Below are 21808 nucleotides of genomic sequence, written 5' to 3'. Positions count from 1 at the left end.
GTGCATGGGGTCACTATGAGTCAGTTCCGACTAGATGGCACCTGACAACAACAACAACAACAACATTCAACCTGTATGCTTAGTAAGTAATCCAAGAAGCTGGGTTATATAAAGAAAACCGTGACATTAGGATTGGATGAAGACTCATTAACAACCTGCGATATGCAGATGATACAACGTTACTTGCTGAAAGTGAAGAGGTCTTAAAATTTTTACTGATGAAGATCAAAAAGCACAGTCTTTAGTATGGTTTGCATCTCAATGTAAAGAAAACAAAAATCATCACCACTGGACCAATAAACAACATTCTTATCAACGGAGAAAAGATTGAAGTTGTGAAAGACTTTGTTCTTCTTAGATCAACACTCATGGAAGCAGCAGTCACGAAATCAGATGACATATTGCAATAAGAAAATCTGCTGCACAAGACCATTTTAAAGTGTTGAAGAGCAAAGATGTCAACTTGAAGACTAAGGTGCACCTGATCCAAGCCATGGTATTTTCAATAAACTCATATGCTTGTGAAAGCTGGGCATTGAATAAGGAAGACTGTAGTAGAATTGATGTTTTTGACTTGTGGGGTTGGAGGAGAGAATATTAAGTGTCATGGGCTGCCAAAAGAACAATCAGATGTGTTTTGGAAGAAGTGCAGCCAGAGTAATCCTTGGAGGCCAGGATGGCCAAACTTCGTCTCTCATACTTTGGATATATTGTCAGGAAATACCAGTTGCTGGAGAAGGATATCATGTTTGGTAAGGTGGAGGTTCTGAGAAAAAGATGAGGACCCTAGCAAGATTAATTGGGAAAGTGGAAATATCAGTGGGCTGAAGTGAGGTAACAATTGTGAGGTTGGCCTAGGATTGGGCAGTGTTTCGTTCTGTTGTACATAGGGTCGCTATGAGTCGGTACCAACTCAATGGCACCTAACAACAAGAAGAACATTTACTGTTGGTTTACATTGTTGGTCTTTTTCTAATTGCTAGATGTTGTATTAATGTACTGATTATAGTTCTTTCTTATTTTTTGATGTGTGCATTTACTGCAATGAACTGTTCTTTCAAGACTGCTATTGCCGCGTCCCAAAGACTATGGTATGTTGTGTTTTAGTTCTCACTTTTCTAGGATCCAGTCACTCTTCTGAGGGGTGTTATTTAGTTTTCATGTATTCAACTTTATTTCTTTGGTATACCTATTGTTGATTTATGATTTTATAGAACTGTGGTCTGAGAAGATACTTTGTAGTGTTTTTATGTTTGTAAATTTATGGCTGCTTGTTTTGTAGCCTAACACATAGTCTATTCTGGAGAATGTTACATGGGCACTGGAAAAGAAAGTGTATTGTGCAGTTGTTGTGTTGAATGCTCTGTACACATCTATGTGGTCTAGTTTGCTGATTGTGTTGTTTAGTGTCTATGTTTCTTTGTCGAGTTTCTTTCTGATATATCCGGTTTCAAAAGTGGTGTTTTAAAATCACCCATTATTATTGTCGATTTGTGTATTTCTCACTTCAAATGCATTAGAGTTTGCTTTATTTATTTTGGAGCTTTTTCATTGGAAGCATAAGTATTTATTATGGTTATGTCATCTTGTTCAATTGTCCTTTAATCATGAGAAAATGTCCAACTTTATCTATTATGCTGGGTTTTGCCTTAAAGTTTATATTATCAGAGGTTATTACTGCCACTCATGCTCAATTTTTATTTCGATTAGCTTGGTATATATTTTTTCCATCCTTTTACTTTTAGTCGGTTTTTGTCTTTGTGTGTAAGGTGTGCCTCTTGTAGACAGCATATTGAAGGATACTGTTTTCTTACCCATTCTGCCACTCTCCATCTCATAATTGGTATAATTAATCTGTTTACAATCAGGGTAATTATTGGTAGGTATGCATTCATTGCTGTCATTATGTTTTTTTCTTTTTGTGGTACTGCTGGTTTATTTGATCTTCATGTCTTCCTATGCTGAGTTTATATTTTTTGTGTTCTTTCTTGTCAGTTTCTTCATTGTTTTAATGTTTCCATATTCTTCTTGGAGATTTGTTTTCTTGGTATGTTGTGAAATATAAATTTTCTATGAGGTTACATTATATTCCATTAACTTTTCCCTCCTTTTAAGACAGTCTATTTTATCCTGTAATCTATCTGACATCTGTACCACCTGGATCTCTGTTCCAGCTTGTGTTGCCAAGTCTGTCAATCCCTGGTTGTTGCCTTTTCTTACTGATTTTCAATCCAAAGAACTTCCTTTAGGAACGTTTGAAGCACCGAGTTGTCTTTGACAAATTACAAAGTCTCTTTGCTTCTGTTTATGTTGGAATATTTTGATTGCACCGTCATATTTTATTTACAGCTTTGATGGGAAAAAAATTCTTGGTTGACTGTTAACCCTCCCCCCCCCCCTTATGGTTTTATATCTGTATCCCCATTGCCTTTTTTCCTGCAAGGTTTCTGTTCAGACATCAGAGCTTAATCTTATTTTCTTGCCTTCGTAATATCATTTTTCATTTTGTAGCTGCTTTTAGGGTTCTTTCTTTGTATGTGATTTTCGAGAGCTTGATTATGATATATCTTGGTGATATTCATTTGTGGTATACCTTTCCTGGGGTTCGCTCAGCTTCTTAAATGCTTTTTTTCTTATCCATCAAAATGCTTGGGAAATTTTCTTCTAGCTACTCTTCAACTATCTCCTCTATGGAATTCTGTGATTCTTGCTGTTCTGCAAAGCCAATAATTCTTAAGTTACTTCTCTTCATGTTATCAAACATGCATCTTTGACTCTTTTCAGATTTTTTTTTAAATCTTTTTTTCTGCTTGCTCTGTTATTTGAACAATATTGAGAGATTTGTCTTCCAGCTCGATGGTTCTAGCTTCCATCTATCTTTTCATTTTTATTCCTTTGCCCTTTTAGTTTATTGTCCATTTTTGATATATTATTTCTAATCTTTTGGATCTCTTTTTTCAGGTTTTGAATTGCTTCCAATGCTATATCTATCTTATTTGATTGCTCCTGTAGCATTTCCCTGACTTATTCCTTATTTTATGCCATCCCTCTGTGGGGCATTTGGATGTGTCTCATTACTAGTCTCCTGAATTCCTTTTCAGGCAGTTCCAAAGCCTGTTCTTCTTCTAATGGGAAGTCTATGCCTTACTCCAGAACATTTTTCTCAGTTTATCTGTTCTGTTTCAGGACATATGCAGAGACCTTTTGATGTTTTTTGGACATTTTTAATAGTTAGATATGTTTTCAATGATTAAATGAATGTAAGTTGTTGCATTGTTAAGCTTACTGAGTGTCTCCTGGTGGATGTGATCTAGAGATAGGCTTCCCTTTTCCCATCTCTTATTACTCAACTGCAACCAGTCTTAGCAGCAGTTGTCTATCTATGTAATGTGTAGAAGCTGGTATTGTCTCTTGTCCAGATGGTGGGATATTATAAGGTATGCTTATAGCTTGGCTATATGACCAGGATTTCTGTGTCTTCTTGGGTAATATAGGGAGAGAAAGCTCCTACCCCCTGGAAAAATAGTAAGATCTAAAAGACCAAAAACAGAAATAAAATAAAAGCAAAAACAAAAACTAACAAACAAAAACAAAACATAACTGACAATTCCAGTAGCCTTTGCTCTGCAGGTCAGTAGAAACCTCCAATGATGGGTGGAGGTGTCCTCTTGCTCAGGTCCCCCCTCTAGTCATTGCTGTGGAGGTGTGCAGACAGAGATTGAGAAATTAATGGAAGAAAGATTGTTCCTATTTTTTTCTCTGAGGATCAATTAGATATCTGCATATGCACAGCATTCTTCTCACAATGACTGTGTCCTTGTATATAGTATTTAGTGTTGGCTCTTGCCTTTTATGTTGGGCTTTTTCATGGTTCAAGTACAGCTTGGCTGAATGGCCAGACCTGCTGTCTCTTGTTATACAAGACAGGGATAAAAGTTCCCATCCAGGTAAGAGAGTCAACTTCAGGGATAAATCCCAGAGTCAGTCATCTTATGAAGCTGCTGAAGGATTAGCCTCTGGATCTGATACTTCCCTTTGCACCACAGGAAAATTGTACCCTTTGAGAACAACACTGGACACTTTTGGGGGTGTGCTCCCACCTGCACAAAGACACCTGGGCTGGGAAGAGAATGTATGGCAGGGGAGGGCACAGGAGAGGCGGGGAAAACAGTAAAAAAAAAAAAAAAAAATCCATAAGTTGCTAGGTGGTTTTCCTGCTGTAGCCACCGGCTATGGTCCCACGCTCTGATCTTCACTAGGCCTGTTGGCTCAAGGCAGCGTCTCGATTGATTTAGAAATCGTGTATCTTCTATCCCATCAGATTTCTCCTTTGTTGGGCACCCAAAGATTTCCCTCCTTGTTTTATATTAAATTTAAAGCTTCAGTACTGTCCCAGCTAAGCATTTTTTCTTAGGTTTTCTGAGCCTCTGCCGAGGAGTCTCTACTGGTTTTCTCCACTTCCCCTACCCCCAAACTAGAAGTCCTTTTGCTATGTTTTTAGCTTCTTCCACATTGCAATTGTTTTGATCATAGAACCTCTGGATTTGTTCTTATAGTTTTGTTCTGTTCTGCACTCTTCCAATTGTCAACTGAGTTCCATGTGATGCTGCCACCTTTTATTTCGGTCTGTTCTTGTTAGTTCTCAGTCAGAAGAACTCATTTGAGGATGTTTTGCAGTGCAAGATTGGCCTTGAAACAAAAAATCCCTTAGTTTCTGTTCATCCTAGAATGTTTTTATTGCACCATTGTATTTGATTGACAGCTTTTCTGGGTAGATGATTCTTGGTTGGCAGGTTTTTCCTTTCTATCTTTCAAGGTTTTATATATGTTTCCCCATTGCCTTCTTGCCTGCATGGTTTCTGCTGAGAAAACCAAGCTTAATCTAATTTGTTTGCCTTTGTATGTAACACTTTTCTTTTCCCTAGCAGCTTTCAGGATTCTTTCATTTTGTTTGATTTTGAAAAGTTTGATTATTATGTGTATTGGTTATTTTGCTTTGGGGTCTATCCTTCCTGGGATTCTTTGAGATTCTTGAATGCTTATCTTTTTGTTTTTCAGGATGTTAGGAATATTTTCTTACAGCAGCTCTTCAACTATCTTTTCTGTGGGATTTTGTGATTCTTTCTGTTCCAGAAGGCCAATAATTATTAAGTTAATTCTCTTCATGGTGTCTAACATGAATTTTAGATATTCTTCAGATTGTTTTAATCATTTTTTCTGCTTGCTCTTCTATCTTAGCAGTATTGAGAGATTTGTCATCCAGATTGTTAGTTATGACTTCCATCTCTTCAATTCTACTCCTTTGCCATTTCACTGTATTGTCCATTTCTGATATTCTATTATTAATCATTTAGACCTCTTTTTGCAGGTTTTGAATTATTTCCAATTTTGTATCTTTCTTATTTGATTGTTCCTATAGCACTTTCCTGACTTCTTCCTTATATTTCTCAAACCCTCTGTAAAGTGTTTGGACACATTTCATTATAATTTTTCTGAATTCTTTCTCAGGCATTTGCAAAGCCTGCCCTCCTTCCAATGTGATGTCTAAGTCTATTTCCTGCTCATTTGTCTCAGTCATTTAATCTAGTTTTTGGACATGTGCTAATATGGTCATCTGCTTCTTGGGCATCTCCAGTTGTTAGCTGTGACCTTAATAATTAGATGAGTGTATGTTGATGTTTTATTATTCTTTTTGATTGCCTCCAGGTAGATGTGATCAAGAAATGGGCTTCCCTTTTCACTCTTCTTATTACTCAATTCAAAGTAAATGTAGTAGTTGTTGGCTGCCTATCTGGAGTATGGTAACTAGTATTGATTCTTGCTTAGATGGTGGAATTTTGTAGGGTGTGCTTGCAGCTTGACTATATGACCGCAATTTATGTCTCTTTTTGTATAATGTTGGGGGAGAAAGAGTCCCCTTAAGGTAAAAAGGAGATCATAAACAAAACAGCAACAGAAAAAAAAAGACAGATTGGATACTATAGTCTATAATGGCAGAAAACAGAGAAGAGAAAAAAAAAAATCTGTAGCAAAATATGAGTATGACTTTAATATCCCTTTCTTGGCTTCTTGCCTTCAAGGCCATCTGAGAAATTTCCAGATGCCACTGTTAGTCATTATGATGTAACTTAGGATTTAATTTTCAGTCTGCTTTCTTTTTAGCCTGTCTCTATCCTGCTCCACAACCCCCGTGCAGATCTTTTCCTTGTGATTAACAATTCAGGGCTAGCTGTGACCGTTTTGAGCTGATGTTTGATTTTAAACAGAACCTTTTCCCCTTAAATTCTGAGCAGATCTCTGTGCATGTGTAATAGAACTCTCTGAGGGTGAGGGGTGTGTCCACTTGCTCAGGTACTCCCTCTATTCACCAGAATGGAGGTATTCAGATGGTAGAAGACCAATGAACAGAGAAGAAAAAAAAAAGAGAGAGAGAGAAATAATGCCCACACCTTAGTTTCTGATGGTGGGCTAGGAGTCTGTGGTGGCTGTTACCCTCTCCCCATTCTGTCTTACTCAAGATAGCCAGTCTGGTAGCCACTGAGGCAGGTCAATCATAAAACACCAGTTTCTTGCTTCTGCAAAAAATTCCACTGATTATAAGCCTTCAAACTTGCCAAATATTCCTTTATATGTAATTCCGAGTTCTGGGACAGTCCCCTGAACCTGCTTTGTCTGGTATTCTTTATTATTGGTGATGGAGATCCTTACTGCACTTCTCCCTGATCTGTCATCAAGCTTTGCCTCCCATCATGATATTATCTATTGGTCTATTTGTCAGTATAATTGTTTTATTTACATTGATATGCAGTCCATATAGAAGGCTATAGGTTTTGATCTTCATCAGTATTTTAAGTTCTCCTTACTTCTAGAAAGCAAGGTTATAACATTGGCATGTTGCAGGTCTTTAATAAGTCTTGCTCCTTTCCTAATGCTGGGTTCTTCTTATATGTTCCAGCTTTTGGGGTTATCTTCTCAGGGTTTCATTTGAATAAGTATCATGACACAACACTGACTTACATATTTATTGATTTTAACCTATTCAGTTCAGTTTGAAGGGCTGTTGTTGACCAATGTACAGTTTCCTAATGAGCACAATTAAGTGTTCTGGAATAGACCTTCTTTGCAATGTTATTCATAATTTGTTATGAACTGAATGGAAACCTGATGTGATGCAGTAAGATAAACATTGGACTGTGAAATAGAAGGTCAGTGTTTCTTACCTAACAAACTCTTCTTGGAAATCCTATACAGGGTTTCTGTAAGTCAGGAACTGACAAAATGGCACATAACAACACAGTCCAATATATTTGCATAGTCAATAAAAGTAAACATCTTTCTGGTATTCTTTTTTATCCAAGATCCATTTGATGTTAGCAGTTATTTACTGTGATTTATATAGACTCTTCTAAATTCTGTTTCAATTTCTGGTAGCTCTCTGTTGAATTACTGCAACAAATGTTTTTTTTAATAATCTTCAGCAAAATTTTACTAACATGTGATACTAATGATATTGTTTTATGATTTTCAGTTTCCTTTTAGTTACCTTTCTTTGGAATGGGGAAAAATATTAGTCTTCTCCAATTAGCTGGCCAAGTAACTGTCTTCCAAATTACTTTGTAAAGGCAACTGAGCACCTCTATCACTGCATCCATTTGATGAAATATTTCAATTTACCTTCTATCAATTCCTGGAGCCTTGTTTTTCACCTTGTCTTCAATGCAGTTTGAAGTTCTTCTTTCAATACAATAGATTATTGGTCATATGCTGCTTCTTAAAATGGTTAAACATCAACCAAATTTTTAAATTATTATTATTATTACTACAACTCTGTATTCATTCCATCTTCTTTTGATGTTTTTTGCATCATTCAATATTTTGCCGCCCATAAAGGCCTTCAATATTTCAAGTCGATACTTGATTTTTTTCTTCAGTTCTTTCAGCTTGACAAATCCAGAGTGAATTCTTCACTTTTGGTTTTCTAACTCCAGGTCTATGCAGATTTCGTTATAATATTTGGTTGTTGTTGCCGTTAATTGTTTTCGTGTCATTTCTGACTCACAGTGTCCCTATATACAGCTTCTAAGGAGTGGTTGAATAGTTTAAAGTTCTGACGTTGTGGTTCACACCAAACTTTCAGTCTAGTGCTTATAATACAGTGCCACACCAGGCTTGAAAACTTCGTAGTTTCTTGGTATTTACATGCAAAAAACATATTTCTAAACACAAAGGTGAAAGAAGTTTATTTAACTATTGTTCATTTTCAGTATCACAGGATTCAAGTGAAATTCATCATTGTCAGATTTGAATAATGCTAGAACTAATTAAGGAAAAAAAAGGATAAATTAATATACAAAATATTATACAAATACTTCTAAAATCCCAGTAGAACTCTCTTGTTCCTCCTACTGAACTTATTTATAAAATTAAAATTCCTGTTGAAATAACTACAAAGAAGGTAGTCAGTTTAAGAAAGTTATTTTTACAAGTCCTTGCATGGCCCATTTACAAGAAAGTCTGTACTATAAATACTAAGTGCTTTCTCTGAACCCTTTCTGGGTATTTGGAATTCCCAGTAATGAAATGGCTTCTTTTTGAGCTGTTTGTGTTTCAAGTGGGAAGACAAAACAAAAACCAACATTTTACACTAATTTGTTCTAACATCAAGTGGCAATTTCTTCTTTTTTCTTCCTATTTCAACATCTCTTGGGTCAAAATCAATATCTCCAAGTCCTTCAGTCAAAGAGCATATTCAAAGAGTCAGGAATAAAGAGGATGTAAAGATAGATATAAGATATTTTACTCCTTTTGCTGATAGGCTAACAAATGTTTTTCTTTTTGTTTTTTTTTTACTAAATCATTGGAGAGTGACTGAGTATATGTTTTTCCTTTGTCCCCATTTCTTTCAGGACAGAATGCATACTACACTGTCTAGTAACTTATTCTATCTAATAAACTTCCTTTGGAACTGATGTTAAGGAGAGTTATTGCTAACTATATAAGTGAAAAATGGCAAGATAAGATGGAAACTGGTAGAAATATCTCCCAAAGTGAAAATATTTCAGTGAAGGAGACAAGTATTTGTCTGTCCAGTAGGTGCTGCTCACAAAACAGCATTGATAATGTGCTGGCAATTGTGGATGCTTCTGTCACTAGCAGCAGGGTTCTAGAAAGGAGGCTGATTTAGAGGAAATTGTTTCCAATTACATACAGTGTAGTACATTTCAGAGTAGTGCACAGGGATTTAGCTGTGTGACTTATATTAATATTAATGGCTGTCATGGAGCAAAATCCCTATGCAGCATTTTATAAAAATACCCTAGACTGTTTACAAAGAGGCACTATTTGTCTCATACATATGGTTTGACTACAAATTAGCATGGCTATTTGAATACATTGTAAAAGGGAAGAAAATGTTTTAAAATTTTAATATTTCCCTTTTTGCTACATAAACCATTATGTTGTTGTTGTCAAGTGCCATTGAGTCGATTCCAACCCATAGCGACCCTGTATAGGGTTTCCAGGGAGCAGCTGGTGAGCTTGAACCGCTGACCTTGCAGTTCAAACAGCTTTGCAGTCTGGTGTATTAACCCACAGCACCACACCAGTATTCCTAAAATGTTATACCAGTTATTAAAACTCAATGGTTGCTTGACTGGGAATCCTGAGATGACAAATTCATATTTTCAAAAACTGAAAGACAAGTAATATAAGTTTTGGGTTCTTCATTGACTTATGTGGAAGAGCTACAAATAAAGGCTTGTCACCTCTTTCTGATATGTTGAGCCCAATACTTCCATTTGATAAAAGTGTCATTATCAAATTATAACAGAGAATTGCTGTGGAACTATAGGATAAGTACTGGACTGCTAACTACTCCTCAGAAACGTTGTTAAGATGCTTGACTGTCTTATGAATACTTGTTTCTCTTACCTACTATTGTAAAATAGAAAATTGATGGGCCTAGAAAGGAATATTGGAAACATCATTCCAGAAAGTGTGTAAGCCCATCTTTAGCCTATACCTAATTGGAATACCTAAAAGGAGTTCTAGAACTTTCAAAATAAAATGTGCTTCTTGCGGTGCCTTGTAGTGTATAGACCTTCAGTGGAATCCAGAACATTCTGAGGTGAGACACTCCCACTTGAAAGGACAAGAAAACCAGCCTGGATCAGTTACAGCAACAGGAGATTCTTCCTGAAAGAAAGACTAGCAGGAAAAATCAAAACCAAAAATGGCAGTCTGATTGGCAAGCAAGTTGTTCGCCAGGATCCATCAAGAGAAGCAATAAAGATCCTTCAGGACAAACAGCACTTCAAGACTGAAACTCAAAAGAAGCACATGAAGAGGCCTGTAAGCTTGCTGACAACCACATTGCTCTACTGGTGAGTGGAGTGGTGGAAAGGCAGCAATGAACAAATGGGCTCTGTTCGACCGTGTTGTATAGTTCGACTCATTGACCTGGAAGTGAGAGAGAGATGAGGATGGGCTCTCTGGTGCAAAGTATGGTGAGACCTGGGGACTCCTGAGTCCATGGACAAGGACATAGCCACAGAGGGCTAGAGCTGAGAGTGAATCATTCATCTGATATAGAGTAAAGAGTGACACACAATAACCCCCAAACTTGCATAGTACCCCTTTGATCTAGCCTCTATGGTTTCATGATCAGAACTCAGCTAGAGGATGATTTTTTAAAAAGACAACAACCATTTTTTATTAAGGAAACAAGTGTAAATTGCTAAAATTTGATGAGTATGACTTTTACTTATGGATGTAGTAGCTCAAATACCAACTGAGAAGGAAGGAGTCTTCACATCACGTATCAATCTTATTCCCTCTGTATACAGGTTTGATAGGGAGAGGCACCTTACACATTTGCTACCTAAAATGAGGGGTTGATAAAGGCATGGAGTGACTGGATTAAAAGTTTTTAAAGGGGGAGTTTAGTTTAAGAGTGTGAAGTGGAAGATAGATTCCCCACTGAATAGTTTTCATCTTGTCTAGACGGGTCTGGTGAAAAGAGATGGAAATAAGATTATTATGATTCAATACTGAGTACTGTCATCATGATTAATTGCAACTGTCATAACTATAAATTCAGGAGTTTAGTAATAAAAAAGGAGGAATAGTTGATCTTACAGTCTAGGAGCTATCTTACAAATAGTCCCTTGAAACCAACAAGGGAGAAGAGTAAGAGCATAATGTGAGCTCTGGTAGCGTAGTGGTTATGAATTGGGCTGCGAACCTTAAGGCTGGTTGGAAACTACCATCCGCTCCGCTGGAGAAAGATGAGGCTTTCTACTCCCGTAAATATTTACACCCTCGGAAACCCTGTACAGGGTTGCTATGGGTCGGAACCGACTCTACGGCACTTAACAACAACAACATACAGAAAAGCAGTTACACCAGAAATTGAGGCAGACATGAGGATATGGAGATAGAGCAACTGAGGACTCTAGACTCATGGAAACAGAAATACTGAGTGCTGTCAGCCAGGAGGCAAACATGCAGAATGTGCCCTTTTGTTGTTTAAATTATTTTATATTCTTGAGTATTTTTCTGTACATCCCGCCCTCCAAAAAAACAAATAAACAAACAAACAAAAAAACTTGAGGGAATAGAGGCAAATACTGTTGAATGATGCTGCACAGAGGAGATTGTATTCATTGCAATGAAATTGTGAGTGTAAAACCGATGTCCTCCCATGTTAACTATCACTAAATACACAATAAAAATTAAAAAAAAAAAACACAATAACATGATCAAAATTTTCACCCACTTGTATAGCTAAACACAGAATAATTTGCATTTATAATTAAGTCATATATCAAAGTAAACCTGCAATTTCTGAGTTATTGTTTGGTACAAAAAATGCATTTAACCCATAATGTTAGCAATTTATCAGGTTATATTGTCTAGGCTTAGATGTCCACTTGAGGACTAAGTGCACCTGACCTAAACCATGGTATTTTCAATAACCTCATATGGATGTGAAAGCTGAACAGTGAATAAGGAAGATCGCAGAAGAATTGATGCCTTTGAGTTGTGGTGTTGGAGGAGAATATTGAAAGTGCCATGGGCTGCCAAAAGAACCAATAGATCTATTTTGGAAGAAGTGCAGCCAGAGTGCTCCTTGGAGGCCAAGATGGCTAAACTTCATCTTTCATACTGGCAGAGGCCATGCGGAGGACCCTAAACATGAAGGGCTCCAATGGGTCCCCCCTTTGTGGCATGGGGCCCCAGGCGAGATCTCATGTGAGGACTCTGCTGTCTCTGTCTCTTTGTTTTAATCAGCTTATTTTTAATTTTCTTGATTTTATAATAAAAGTTTTCAGTAGAATCTTAGTAAGAAATATACTAGAGATTTAAAACTTGCACATTCACACCATATTCAATCATGTGTAGTCCTAAAGAATGCTTCTCAAACTAACAATAAGTTTCACCACTAGGAAAAACCAGCTAATGTTTTTGCCAGCTCAAGTTCAAGATTACATTCAACATTCTGTGTAGTTTCTTTCAGGGGCATTAAGGCATTTAGAAAATTAGCAAAAATTCATTTGAGGGCTGAGGGAATAGTATTGGATCATAAGCAGAAATTTAACTAGATGTTTTGTATGGAGAAGTTTTTGGTATAAGGAAGTTGTTCTGTTTCTTCTTGGCTACAAAACTTTTTTATGCTTCTTGTATTTCTTGTTTTATCAATCATGAGAAACAATTGTGTTGTCAGTTACCATAGCAAATAATATCTAGGTACATGTTGTGATTAATGAATCTATAGAAAATTATAAGTGAGGGTAGAAATAGGAGTTGAGATTTGGAGTTGTGTTTTAAGGTTAACGTGACATTTTTAGAGCAATGAGGTTTGCTTACAGAAATCAGATATTGCCTAACTATGTAAAGGTGTACAAGGAAAATTTTTATATTCTTGATGCTCTGTATTGAAATGATTAATATGTATGATTTAGACCATTCCTTTGAAAAGAATGATTAATAGATTGATGGTATAGAGTAGTATAAAAGCTGCTTGAGAATCTGAAATAGGTAAGAGGAAAAATAAAATGTAGAGAAGAGAGGAGAAATAAAATGTAGAGGTGAGAGGAGTAATAAAATATGAGAGGAAAAGATTCACCATCTAACAAGATCCATCGATTCTGTGAGCTTCATTCTTTGCCGACGTCATACCTCCTTCTAGGACCCCCAAATAAGAGTGTCAGAGCTGGCTTCCAACATCATACTTTGGACATATTGTCAGGAGGGAACAGTCACTGGAGAAGGATGTCATGGTTGGTAAGATGGAGCGTCGGAGAAAAAGAGGAAGACCTCCAACGAGATGGATTTGCCAGGTGGCAGTATTTATGGACTCAAGTATGGCAGTGGTAGTGAGGTTGGCCCAGGATCGGACACTGATTCTTTCTGCTGTGCATGGGGTCACTATGAGTTGGTTCCGACTCCATGGCACCTGACAAGAGCAACAATTGTGTAGGCAATTGAAACCCTAGAAGTTTTCATTTTAAGTTGTACTGGAATTAATTTCTTAATTGTTTTTTTTTTCTTTCTTATTATTATTCCTCTATATATTTGCTCTGCCTCACTTACCCTTTATTTGAACATGAACTTCATCAAAGAAACAAAAATGTTTCCCATAAGTAGTTAATCTTACAGTCCAGAAACAGAGGACCCTAGGACCATCAAGGGAGTACAGCACAAACAGAATGCGTGGCCCTATCCAGAGAAGCAGCCACACCAGAGATGGAGGCAGAGATGAGGATCTGGATAATAGGGAGCTGCTGAGGACTTTGGACTCATGGAAAGAGAGGGTCTGGGTGCTGGTGGCCAGGAGGCAGCCTAGCAGAATGTGCCAATTGGTTGTTTAAATTATTATATATTCCTGAGTATTTTGGGGTGCATCATTCTCCCTCACCCCCCCCCCAAATAAAAGAGGGAATGGAAGCAAATATGGTTGAATGATGATGCATGAAGGAGATTGTAAAGCCAATATTCTCCCATATAAACGATCACTCAGTTCACAATAAAAAGTAAAATAATAATAATAATAAAATACATATGTACCACAAAGTTTTAAAATTATCCAGAAAACTTATTTTTTCCCAAGAACTATAACAGATCTTTTCATAACTTAGTGAAGGATTTCGATTAAAAAAATAGATAATTTAAAATGTGATTGTATAGTCTGATTGGCTACTACAAGAACAAGCATGTAAGCAAGTTGTTTACCAGGAAGCCATCAAGGCAAGCAATCAAGTCTCTTCAGGACAAACTCCACTCCAAGACTGAAATTTGCATGGATTACTTACACAGGCATGTAAGATTTGCTGGTGACCAAGTTGGTCAATTGGTGAGTGCAAGAAAGGGAAATGTAACAATGAATATATGAGCTAAGTTCTCTTATGTTCCATAGACTCCCACTGACCTGGAGATGAGAGAGATAAGAGGAAGGGCAGATTGGTCCTAAGTGTGGTCAGACCTGGGGACTCCTGAGCCCTTGGAGAATGACATAGTCACAGAGGGATAGAACTGAGAGTGAAGCATTCATCTGATATGAAATGAGGTGAGATGTACAAGAATGTCCAAACTTGTAGATAGTACCCATTTGACCTCGCCTTCATGGCTTGATAATCAAAAATCAACCCAAGAAAAATTAGAAAAAAACAAGCAAACAAATTTTGATAAAGGAAACTGATGTAAATTTCTACGAGCTGATAAACTTGACCTATACTTATGGATGTAATAGCTCAAAATACCAACTGAGAGGGAAGGAGTCTTCATATCAAGTATAAATCCTATCCCCTCTGTATACAGAGTTAATATGGATGCACAATTTAGACATTGCCTGCCTAAAATGGGGGAGCTATAAAGATATGAAGTGACTGGCTTACAAGTTTTCATGAGGGAGTTTAGATTTAGAGTGTTTGGAGGAAGGTAGAATCCCCATTGAATAGTTTTCATCTTGTCTAGATGAGTCTGGTGAAAGGAGAAGATTATTATGATTGGGTATAAGATTATTATGATTCAATAGTGAGTAGTTATCATGACTAATTGTGACTGTCACAATTATCAAGGTAGAAGTTTTGTAACAAAAAGTGGAGAGCAGTTAATCTTATAGTCCAGGAGCAGAGGACCCTAAGAACATCAAAGAAGAACAGTATGAGCAGATATGGGACTCTAACCACAGAAGCAGCAACACAAGATATGGAGTTAAAAATGAGAACATGGAGAGATAGAGCAGCTGAAGTCATAGACTCATAAAGAGAAAGATTATGTGCTGGCAGCCTAGAGGCAGGCTTGAAGAATATGCCCTTTTGTTGTTTAAATGATTACAGAGGGCATAAAAGCAAATACTTTTGAATGATGATGCATGGAGGAGATTGTAACCATTGCAATGAAACAGAGAATGTAAAACTGATGTTCTCTCATGGAAACCATCACTCAATTTACAATAAAAATTTGTTAAAAAAATAAAATAAAATGACATACATGCTGGTGTAGGTATCACAGTGTTATGTGTGAACAAAGAATGAGATTTAGGAGAATAAAGTAAGAAATAGAGCTGAATTTTCATAACTGAGCAGAAGTTAGCCACGAATACAAAATAAAGTTTTAATGGGCAAAAAGAACATTTCAAAAGGTGGGAGCACATGTGCAATGGCAGAGTGGACAAGGGAATTCTGATTTCCAATGTGATTTAATCCAAATATTTGCTAGGCAGTTAAAAGTTTTTATTTTTCATTTTTCTTTTTAATTCCTAAATCTTATAGATCAGCATTAGAATATGTTCTTAGGTTACATTGAAATCTGAAAATCATTGCCTTCTTAACTCCTTTTTTCTATAGTATTATTAGAAATTGTACATTCTGTTATTACAATGATTTACTATTTTTGTTTCCTGACTCTCTTTTACTTTGTTTCTGTTCTAAAAACATTTGCTTGTTCCTTTTTCATCTAAGTGCCATCACATCTTCCTTCACGGGTCTGCTAATGTTGTTTTTAATATATATTACTAGAATGCAGTTATGTTTTGGATGTTATACTTTATCTATTCCTGTTTATTGCATTGGTTGTTGTACTTCATCTATTTCATTTGGACTTGGGGCTTGAGCGCCAAATGTTTCATTTTCTGGTGCTTGAATTTTTTTCTGATCTGATTCCTTTATATGCTACTTGTGTAGTACTTAGTATAAAAGTTTGTTTTCCATGTGACTTTTCTATTACTTACTGTAGCAGAAAAATGTGTCCTGGGAACATTTGACGTGATTAATCTATCGTTAAATGTATGTGTAAGGTCATCATCTAGTTATACAAAGCCTAGAAATGAGGAACAAAAGTACAATGTGTGTGGAAACACACATGTACGTAAAGAAATATAGGTGGATAGATAGATAGAAAGATTTGCAACATATTATAGAATGTTGGACCCAAGCAATAAGAGACAACTATGCTTCAGGATTGTAGGATAAGTACTGGACTGCTAACTGTAAGGTTGGTTGTTCAAACCCACCAGCTGCTCCTTGGAAACCCTATACAGAGGCATTATGAGTGGGAGCTGACATGAAAGCACTTTTTAAAGCTTATATTATGCACTGACTGATAGTTTACAAGGTAGAACATTGGTTTAGCACTCAACATATTGTATTTTGTTTCATTGCAATGATTACAATCCCCTGTATTCTTTCTTTCTTTCTTTTTTATATACACATCAACACACAGGAACATATAACTGTTTAAACAATCAAAAGGCACATTCTGGAAGCCAGCCTCCTGGCTGCCAACATACAATTTTTCTCTTTACATGAGTCTAGAATCCTCAGCTACTCTATCTCTCCATGTCACTACCTCTGCTTCCATTTCTGATGTCGCTGCTTCTCTGGTTAGGGTTCCACATTCTACTCATGCTCTTCTCTTTTGATGGTCTTAAGATCCTCTTTTGCTCGAATGCAAAATCAACTACTTCCCCTTTTTTGATATACAGCCTCTACCTTCACAGTTGTGGCAATCAAAATTAGTCATGGTAACAATCATTCACTATTGAATCAAAAGAATCTTATCTCCATCTCTTTTCACCAGACCCATCCTGACAAGATGAAAAATATTCAGTGGGGATTCTACCTTCCACCGCACACACTGAAACTAAGTTCTCCCTTGGAAAAAAAACTTGTAAGCTAACCATGTCCTGCCTTCATATCCTCCCACAGCCATTTTAGGTAGCCAGTGTCTAAGTTTCCTGTCCCTTTCAACCGTGTGTACACCGGGGATAGAATTGATCCTAACTGTGAAGATTTCTCCTTTCTTAGTTAGTATTTTGAGCTACTACATCCATAAATATATGTCAAGTTCATCAAATTGTAATAATTTACACTTGCTTCCTTTGTCATTCTTATTTATTTATTTATTTCCCTCTAGTCCAGTTCTGATCATCAAGCCATCAAAGTTAGGTCAAACGGGTACTATCTTCAAGTTTGAGCATTCTTGTGCATCTCCCTCCACCTCATAACAGCTGGACACTCCATTCTCAGCTCTAGCCCTCTATGGGCTCAGGAGTTCCTAAACCTTCCAAAACTTCGGACCAATTATTTCTTTTTCTTCTTTCTTTCTTCTCAAGGTTGATAGGAGTTGGTGGAACGTGGTCAAACTCAGCCCATGTCTCCATTGTTGCCATTTCCCCATTTCCACTCACAGTTGCCAGAAAGCTTTCATGCCTGCTTGCAAGTTCAGTTTGAGTTTTCAGTCTTGGAGATTAGTTTGTCCTGAAGGTACTTGATTGCTTGTCATGATGGCTACCTGGCAAACAGCTTGCTTGTTCTTGTAATAGCCAATCATACTGCCATTTTTGTTTTGCTTCATTTTGTTAATGTTGATCTTTCTTTCAAGAAGTGTCTTCTGTTCCCCTAGCTGCTCTGATCTGGTCTGCATGTCCCTTCAAGTGGAAATGTCCCACCTCAGAAACTTCTGGATGGGGCTTAGGATTTTACCTAAAGCCCTATATACTTACTTCAAAGACTGTTCGAGGATCCGATTTCACTGGGTAGGATCTACAACCCATTTTAGGTATTTCAATCAGCTATAGACTGAATTTGGACTTAAAGGCTTTCTGTAACTATGTTTCCTGATATTCCTTTCTATCCCACTCAAGTGTTTATTATACAATAGTAGGAAAGGGAAAACAATATCCATAAGACAGTCAAGCAACATAACATTATTTCCCATTTTTTACCCATTCAGACTATGTCTTGATCCCTGTATCACAGAGCTCTGTTGTTCCAAGGTTGAGCATACATCACTATTTATCGCTATTTCATTTAACACATGCAAACCTAATTGCTCCTCTGTCTACCTTGTTCTTCAACCTTCCTCCCTCTTTTTGTGTATTAACTCCCCCCCCCTTCTTTGTAAATCAGCTTCCCCAACACCTGAGGTAACTATCCCCTAACTTGTGCTCTATATTCCCTTCACTCCCATCCCATGTAACCAACAAAGTTGTTTTTTTTTTTTCTTTTCTTTTCTTTTAGTATGGGTTTCTTTAATTAAGCTTTATAAAATAATGATCTTATGCAATATTTGTCCTTTTTGTGACTGACTAGTTTCTATCAGCATAATGTACTCAAGGTTCATCTATGCTTGTAGGCTCATTATTAGTCTTCAAGGTAGCATAGCATTCCATTGTATGTATATACCAAAGTTTGTTTATCCATTCTTCCATTTATGGGCATGTAGGCTTTCTCCATCTTTTTGCTACTGTGCATAGTGCTGTGACAAACATTGATGTGCATATATCTAGTTATGGTTTCATTCATATTTCTTGTTGATATATACCAAGTAGAGGAATTGCTGGATCACTAGGAATTTCTATTTTCAACTTTCTAAGGAAGTGTCATACCATTTTTAACAGTTGTTGAACCATTTTACATCCCCATCAGCAATGCAGGAGGGTTCCTAACTCTCCACATCCTCACCAGCTTTTATTGTCCACTGCTATTTTGAAGTTCACAGTTATTTTTGGTGAGAGATGATATCTCATTGTTGTTTTGATTTTTATCTCTCTAATTGCAAATGATCATGAACATTTCTTCATATGTTTGTTGGCTGCCCAAATGTCTTCTTTGGTGAAGTGTCCATTCATGTCCTGTGCCTATTTTTTAATTGGATTATTGCATTTTTCTTGTAGGTGTGTTGTATTTTCCAATACATTTTAGATATTAGTCCCTTGTCTGAAACATCTTTGCAAATATATATATATATTTTTTCTTCCATTCATTGGAAAACCTTTTTTACTCTTGGTGAAATCTTTTGATGATCATAATTTTCTAAATTTTAGTCTGTCCCAATCATCTATTTTGTCTTCGTTTGTTTGTGAAATTCTCTGAAATCTGGATTGGGATTGCATTACATCTGTAGATTACTTTTGGTAGTATTAACATTTTCACAATGTTAAACCTGCTATGTTCTTCCATTTTTTTAAATCACTTTTTTTTCCCCCTTGTAGTAGTGTTTTCTTTGGATAGCTTCCCCCACCCCCCAATTGGACTTATCCATAAATATTTTATCATTTGGCTGACTCTTGTAAATTATATTGCTTTTCTAATTTATTTTTCACACTGTCATTATCAGTGTAGAGGAATCCAAGTGATTTTTGTATGTTGATCCTGTACTCTGCCACTTTGCTGACTCTTCCAACGAGTTCTAGTAGTACTTTTCTTGAGTCTTTGGTGATTTCTATGTATAAGATTTTATCATCTGAAAATAGAGAGTTTTACTTGTTCTTTGCTAATTTGGATGCCTTTAATTTCCCTACCTTGCCTTATATCTCTGGCTAATATTTCAAGCACAATATTGAATAAGAGTGGTGATAAAGGGCATCCATGTCTGGTTCCTGTTTTCAAGGGGAATGTTTTAAGTTTCTGATAATTGATAGAGAAGTTGGCTGTTGTATTGTATATATGCTCTAAGTTATGATGAGGAATTTCCCTTCAATCCTACTTTGTTGATTGTTTTTGTCGTGAATAGATGTTGGATTTAGTCCAATGCATTTTTTTTTGCGTCGATCAATATGATCATGCAGTATTTTTCCTTTTTTATATATGAGGAGTCAAATTGACTGTTTTTCTAATATTGAACCATCCTAGCATCCCTGATATGGATCGCAATCGGTCATGATGTATTATTATTATTTTTATTTGCTGTTGAAATCTGTTGACTAAGATTTAGTTGAGAATTTTAATTTCTATGTTCATGAGAGATTTTAGTCTATAACTTTCTTATTGATGTCCTTCACTGATTTTGGTATGGAGCTTATGCATGCTTCATAAAATGTATTATGAAGTTTTCCATCCTTTTTTATATTCTAGAATAATTTCAGTCTTATTGGTGACAGCTCTTCCCTGAATATTTGGTGAAACTCACCAGGGAGGTCATCTGGGCCTGGACATTTTTGATTGGGAGTTCTTAGGTTACCTGAATAATTCCATCTTTTGTTATAGGTCTGTTTAAGTTTTCTGCTTCATTCTGTGTAAATTTATATATGTTGTGTTTTTTTCTAAAAATGTCTCCATCTCCTCTAGATTTTCAAATTTGTTGGAGTGTTGATCTTCATATTATTCTATTAATAATATTTTTACTTCCATTATTTCTGTTGTGACGTCTTCCATGTGGTTTCTTATGCATGTTATTTGTGTCTTCTTCACCTTTTCTTTTGTTAACTTTGCTAATGGATTCTCAATTTTATTAATGTTTTCAAAGAACCACCTTCTTATCCTGTTGATTCTAAAGTTTTGTGTTTTCTATCTTGCTTATTTCTGCTCTAATCTTTATTATTTCTTTTCTTCTGTTGACTGCATGTTTCTTGGCTGGTCTGTTTCTAATTTTTGGAGATGCTCTGTTAATGTGTTGATTTTGGTTCTTTCTTTTTTGGATGTATGCATTTATTGCAATAAATGTTATTCAGCACTGTTTTTGCTGTGCCCCAAAGATTTTGGGATTTTGTATTTTTTTTCTCATTTATTTATAGGAATTTTGTAAATTCACCTTTTATTTGTTCTACTACCCAGTAGCTGTTAAGCAGGGTGTTATACAAGAGCAAAATGATTTTCATGCTCCATTATGGAGCATAATAATGATATCTTATATGTGCTGTGGGTTAATGCACCAGACTGCAAAGCAGTTTGAACTGCAAAGTTGGTGGTTTCAACTCACTAGCTGCTCCTTGGAAATGCTATATATACAGGGTTACTTTGGGTCAGAATAGACTGAACAGCTCTTAATGACAACAGCATTTGCTTCCTAATCTCTGTTATCTTCCAATATGCTGATAATTGACTACCATTCATGGAAGTTTGAATATCTTCTTCCTAATCTCTCTTCCATCAATTCATCACAATTTTCTATTTTGGTCTAATTACTGATTAGTATACAAGTGCCATTAGGATTGGAGGAAGACTCATTAACAATCTGCAATATGAAGATGATATAACTTTGCTTGCTGAAAGTGAAGAGGACTTAAAATACTTACTGATGTAGATCAAAGACCACAGCCTTTGATATGGATTGCATCTCAGTGAAAGAAAACAAAAATCCTCACCACTGGATAAATAAAAAAAACATTCTTTTCAATGGAGAAAAGATTGAGGTTGTCAAGGACTTCATTCTTCTTGGATCAACAATCAACACTCATGGTAGCAGTAGTCAAGAAATCAAACGACGTATTGCATTAGGCAAATCTACTGCACAAGACCTTATTAAAGTGTTGAAGAACAAAGATGTCTGCTGGAGGGCTAAGGTAAACCTGACCCAAGCCATGGTA

At 36.3% G+C, this 21808-nt stretch overlaps 1 pseudogene; it reads right to left on the bottom strand.

Annotated features, from left to right (window-relative positions):
* Positions 1 to 18055, bottom strand: part of LOC102838776 — a 34973-nt pseudogene extending 16918 nt beyond the window's left edge.
* Between the last annotated feature and the right edge of the window lie 3753 nt (positions 18056 to 21808).

This window comes from Chrysochloris asiatica, unplaced genomic scaffold (assembly GCF_000296735.1).
Source record: "Chrysochloris asiatica unplaced genomic scaffold, ChrAsi1.0 scaffold00180, whole genome shotgun sequence".
NCBI lineage: Eukaryota > Metazoa > Chordata > Mammalia > Afrosoricida > Chrysochloridae > Chrysochloris > Chrysochloris asiatica.
This window is presented reverse-complemented; position numbering and strand designations above follow the sequence as displayed.